This window comes from Carassius auratus, chromosome 30 (assembly GCF_003368295.1).
Source record: "Carassius auratus strain Wakin chromosome 30, ASM336829v1, whole genome shotgun sequence".
In the NCBI taxonomy this organism is placed as follows: domain Eukaryota; kingdom Metazoa; phylum Chordata; class Actinopteri; order Cypriniformes; family Cyprinidae; genus Carassius; species Carassius auratus.
Window position 1 is genome coordinate 578,903 of NC_039272.1, and position 5,533 is coordinate 584,435.

Consider the following 5,533-nt stretch of genomic DNA (forward strand, 5'->3'; position numbering starts at 1 on the left):
GACTTTGTAATATTTCCACACTAATGACATTTTGGAGAATGCTTGCATATAAACTGTATATCTAGAATTAAAAATCTTTTAAGAAAACAAATAAAAAATTTTCTTATGCACTTATGCTACTTCTTTTGATAAAATACATCGTGAAATATAATCGTATTATGGGTAACAGAGAAATTATACCTACAATTAGCTTCAAGCTACCCATGACACTGAATGAGATTAATGCAACACTTAGATCACCACTGAGTGTTTGGAATCTCTTCTGACTGAGATCTGATGTGGATTTTGGTCAAATGATGAGGCACAAATATATCGTTAGGAACATTTCATAAGAATTTTTTTAAGGAAGATACACAATTACAACTTTTGTGAATAAGTATAGTTTTTAAATCCACACCAAAGACACAAACTACACCAGCTTTACATGGATGTGGTTTTTAATGAATGGTACATCCGATTCTAGCATTTTACATTCTAATAGTGACATGGAATCAAGTTTATAAACCAGCACATATACACACAAAAGCTTTTAAATAACAGTGAATGATCATAAAAATAATTCCAACTGCAAATAAGTTTTCAACACACATACATAAAAAAGATAATAAATAATAACAGTATAAGAAGAAGAAGAAAAGTCGTGCATTTAAAGTTGCAGCATCAAGATCTTGCTTATTCTGGCGTTTTGATGTGTATTATTGTAAGCCATCTCAATCATGATTTCCAGTGAATGGTAACATGATAATGAGCAACAATCAGACTTGATAAGACATGAACAATCAATGCTTACTCAATGCCACATTCTGTTTCTACGCATGTACTAAGTGCAATTCATTTTGAAGCAAGGGAAGGGTCACATCAGTGAAGCATTGTGAAATTTGCATCGTGTACCGAAAATGTGTTTCAAGTCACAAAACCATAGTGAAAAACTCGTATGGCATGTAAAGGTCAGTAGATGGACTGGATGTGAAGATGTGTGAAAGCACTAGTGAAGAACACTTGTGTGTAAGAGTTCAAGATTCTGCTTTTTCTTTTTTGTTTCTTGCTTTTCTTTAGAAAACAGGGAGCTTTGAACTTCTTTTTTTCTTGGATGGAGATTTGGAAGGCGAGCCCTCTGGGGTGTTGCCTGCGGGTTTGTTGGGCGGGGCAGTGGGTGGAGTCGTGGGCGGGGCCGAGGGCGTGGTTTCTGACGTGTCAGTGGTGGAAAGTGCCTTCATTTCTTTTTCTAGCTCCTCCTGCTGTTTCTTTTCATCGCCTTTATCATTCTGCACCGCTTTTCCATCTGAATGTGAATCGATTGAAACGGAAATACATAGCACAATACAAATAATGAAAGAAGAGAAAAGGAAAAGGCAGTTAAGCATTGCTCAGGATGCTCAGTGCTGGAACAGAAGCAGCTGCTATGACATTTCAGTTTTGGCCAGCATGCTCATTCAAGTTGTGTGCAATGTCTTAGTTTCTACATACTCACTAGTGAGACAAGATCTGAGTACCAAACGATTGTCCTACAAATTATAACACAGGGACAGAGACAGACAGAGAAGCACAAAGGTGTGAAGACAGATGGAGGCCACAGTACAGAGCTGAAAATGTCACACATAAAAACAAAAACATGAAAACTGAAATGAACACACACACATAGATTTGAATACAGACATCCCATGTTACTCTACATCATCCCCTGTTAAAGGAATAGTTCACCCCCCCCCAAAAAAAAAAAGCTGTATACTTGCTAACCCTCAGGCCATTAAATGTGCAAATCAGTTATTTTTATAATCAGAACAAATTTGGAGATAATGCTTCACTTGCTTGCCAATGGATGTGAATGGGTGCCATCAAAATGAGAGTCTGATAAAAACATCACAATAATCCACAGCACTCCAGTCCATCAGATAACAACTTCTGAAGTGAAAATAGAGCTGTTTAAACGCTGCTTGATCTGTGCAGATTTCTCTCCTGATTCAGACGAGAAGGATGTGTTATTCTGGATTATAGACTCTATGTGTTTGAGTTAAAATCATCTTAATGCTGGATGTGTTTCATCTTTTGTCTTCTCCAGATGTTCACTGATGGACTGGAGTGCTGTGGATTATTGTGATGTTTTTATCAGACTCTCATTCTGACGGCACCCATTCACTGCAGAGCAAGTGAAGCAATGCTACAATATCTCCAAATCACAGAACAGTCCCTTTTGGGTGAACTCTTCCTTTAATGCCATTATGCAGATTATAAAACAAACACCCAATCGAAGCAGATGATGCGATGCACAGATGGAGCATAGCAGGTGTTTCTGCAGTGTTCACATGCACAGGTGTGAGCCAAGGGTCTGACCTGACGGTGGGGTCTTTTTGGGGGAGGCATTCGGGGAAGCCCCTGAGTCATTCACTACCTCCTCCACACCTTTACACAAAAACATCAGGGTTGGGAGAAGAAGAAGAAGAAAGGGAACAGAAACAGAGGGAGATGAGGTGGAGGTGTGCAGTGAGTCATCACCAGTGCTGGGGAGTGATGCAGAACAATAGTGACACTTCTAAATGATTTACAGTTTTTAGTGTGATTTCAAAAATATGTAGCTTTTTCAGTAACAAGTTCATTTTTCCATTTAAGTTATCACAAGAGTCTCAGCATGTCATTTAAATTCAACATTAATATAAACTTTTAGTTCAATTTTGCTTCATGGTTTTTATTCATTTCTTTATTCTATAAGTGTTAGTGTTTAATTTGTAATTAGAGTTCATCATTGTTTTCGTACTAGAAAAATACTGCCAGAAAAAACAAATAAACAATGTATCATTTCAAACTTTGATGTCAGTCTGATGTTTTTGTTTGTTTTCAGACTTTTAAATTCAATTCAACTTTAATTCATTTATTTTCTAGGCACACTTCAAAGTATTAAATACATGCATTCTTGTTCTTCCACAAATAAAATAATATTTTTCCAAAACCTTATTTTATGGAGTAGATAATAAAAATAAAGAGTAAAGCTATGTGATATCCAATCAATATTAGTCTAAGGATGTGTCCTGTGTAAGACAGGAGGTGTTTATTGAATTCTCTTCTTTAATCCAGAGGAGAATCAATAAAGCAATACTTAGCCCAGAAGTCAATGGCTTATAAAAAGAGCATGTGGGACTAAACCACTCTCGGTAAGACTCTGGTCTCGTACCGTCCTGCTTGCGCTGGACCTCCTTGCGGTACTCGTCCAGCTCCAGATCCGTCAGCTCGTTGAAGGGGTTCGGAGTCTCGTGCTCCGCAGCGGATGGAGGATCCACAGACTCCGGAGCCTGGAAGCACAATCAATGCATGTCTGTGTGAAGAAGTGTCTGATCCATGAAGTGTGCTCATTACTACTGATGTGCAGAGGTAGATCTTATTTTATAAATCAGAACTGTATTAAAAAATACAGTCCAAATTAAGAAATGTAATAAAAACATTACTAAATTTGGAAAATTTATTTACAATGGGATAAGAAAAACAAACCTGACACATTGATATAATCTGATACATTTGTTTTCTTTTGTCTTTTTTTCAAAACAAGAACCATTTAGACAAAAATACATAGACATATTGCGTAGACACGGGTGTGCCAGGGTGCGCCTGTGCCACCCACAGTGGCAGCTGGCACACCTAAAAATAGATGCAGAATTATGTTTTATAGTCTCAATAAAAAATGTTTACTAAACTTGGGCTATTGTTGTTTACTTAGAATGTGTATATATTTTTTGTTCATGACTCGGTTGATTCAGATCGGCACTTTGGAGCCTAATCGCGACTCGGTTGATTCAGATCGGCACTTTGGAGCCTAATCGCGACTCGGTTGATTCAGATCGGCACTTCGGAGCATGTTCGCGACTCGGTTGATTCAGATCGGCACTTCGGAGCATGTTCGCGACTCGGTTGATTCAGATCGGCACTTCGGAGCCTTCGCGACTCGGTTGATTCAGATCGGCACTTCGGAGCCTGTTCGCGACTCGGTTGATTCAGATCGGCACTTCGGAGCCTGTTCGCGACTCGGTTGATTCAGATCGGCACTTCGGAGCATGTTCGCGACTCGGTTGATTCAGATCGGCACTTCGGAGCCTTCGCGACTCGGTTGATTCAGATCGGCACTTCGGAGCATGTTCGCGACTCGGTTGATTCAGATCGGCACTTCGGAGCATGTTCGCGACTCGGTTGATTCAGATCGGCACTTCGGAGCATGTTCGCGACTCGGTTGATTCAGATCGGCACTTCGGTTGATTCAGATCTGGACATCGAAGCAGGAAGTGTTTGTCAAACAGTTAATTGGTGATAAATGAATATTTGGACTTAAGGCTTTTTTTTTTTACCTGTCGATTCAGCATGTACATGGACCCACACACAAAGGTGGACACACAGTAGACGGGTGTGCCAGGTAGGGTGACCACCCGTCCCGCGTAGCGCGTGCGCGCACAGCATTTGAAGCCCAATACATGCGTCCCACAAATTGAGACTGTGTCACGCATAATCAATGCTTGCTCAAAAAAAGTTGGTCGCTATATCTGGAGTCACCAACCCGTTGATCGCGGTCGACAAGTCGATCTTGGAAGCATTTTAAGTCGATCGCAAAGATTTTTCAAAATCTGAGAAAAAAAGGTGCGCGCCTCCGCTGACTGCGCGCGCACCTCCCGAAACAGACGAGACATTATACTTGACACAACTGCTTTAGACTGAAAACCAGACCATACAACTGATTTAGACGCGGGTGCCGGTGTGATGAGCTGTACTAATATCCGTCTGCTCGGGCATGATTGTTTTAGGCCTGTAATTGATTGATTATTGAGGTAGGGATGGCACGGTTCTCTGAAAAAAAAAACCCAAACTGTTCGGTTCACCACACACGGTTCGGCACGCGCTTCAACTTAAATCTGACAAAGCATCTGTAATATCATCTGTAATATGGCTTGCTATAAATGGCACGTAGAAAAAAAAAACAGGGTTCAGCTAATAAATGTTTCTGTTGATGCATGCGCATTCTGGCTTCCCAGACATTACAACAACATGAGAGAAAAAACCCTGGACTAATAATTCACTCTTGTTCAACGCGAATGCTGTATATGAGCAGTTATTTATTCCGTCATCACCTGGGTGCTGATATGTGTTTAAACTAAACTCATTTAAGCTTTGTCAGTTTAAACATTTAAGAGCCAGAGGCAGCGAGTTCGCGCGCGCAGTGAGAAGATTTGTGCATGCGCTCATCCGAAGCGCGCAAATATCTATATTGAGCAACTACAATTCATTTTAATCCTATAATTATATATTATAATTTATTTAAAGTGAATAAATTGTAATGAAAAATAAACAAAATGAAATAGCTAAAGTTCAAAATTATCGTATTTGGAAGAAAATTATTACATATAACAATTAACTACATTTTGACACGACCTGCAAATTAACACTAGGAGTATGGTTGGACAGAAACAGTGTGACAAAAATACTATCCCATAATTTTGCACAGTAATCTGACAATAAATGTGGCACACCCAGATTTTCATATGCACACCCAGAGTCTCTT

At 39.6% G+C, this 5,533-nt stretch overlaps 1 pseudogene; it reads right to left on the reverse strand.

The window, feature by feature from the left end:
• Positions 1-509: 509 nt before the first annotated feature.
• Positions 510-5,533, reverse strand: part of LOC113048750 (beta-adducin-like) — a 17,562-nt pseudogene continuing 12,538 nt past the window's right edge.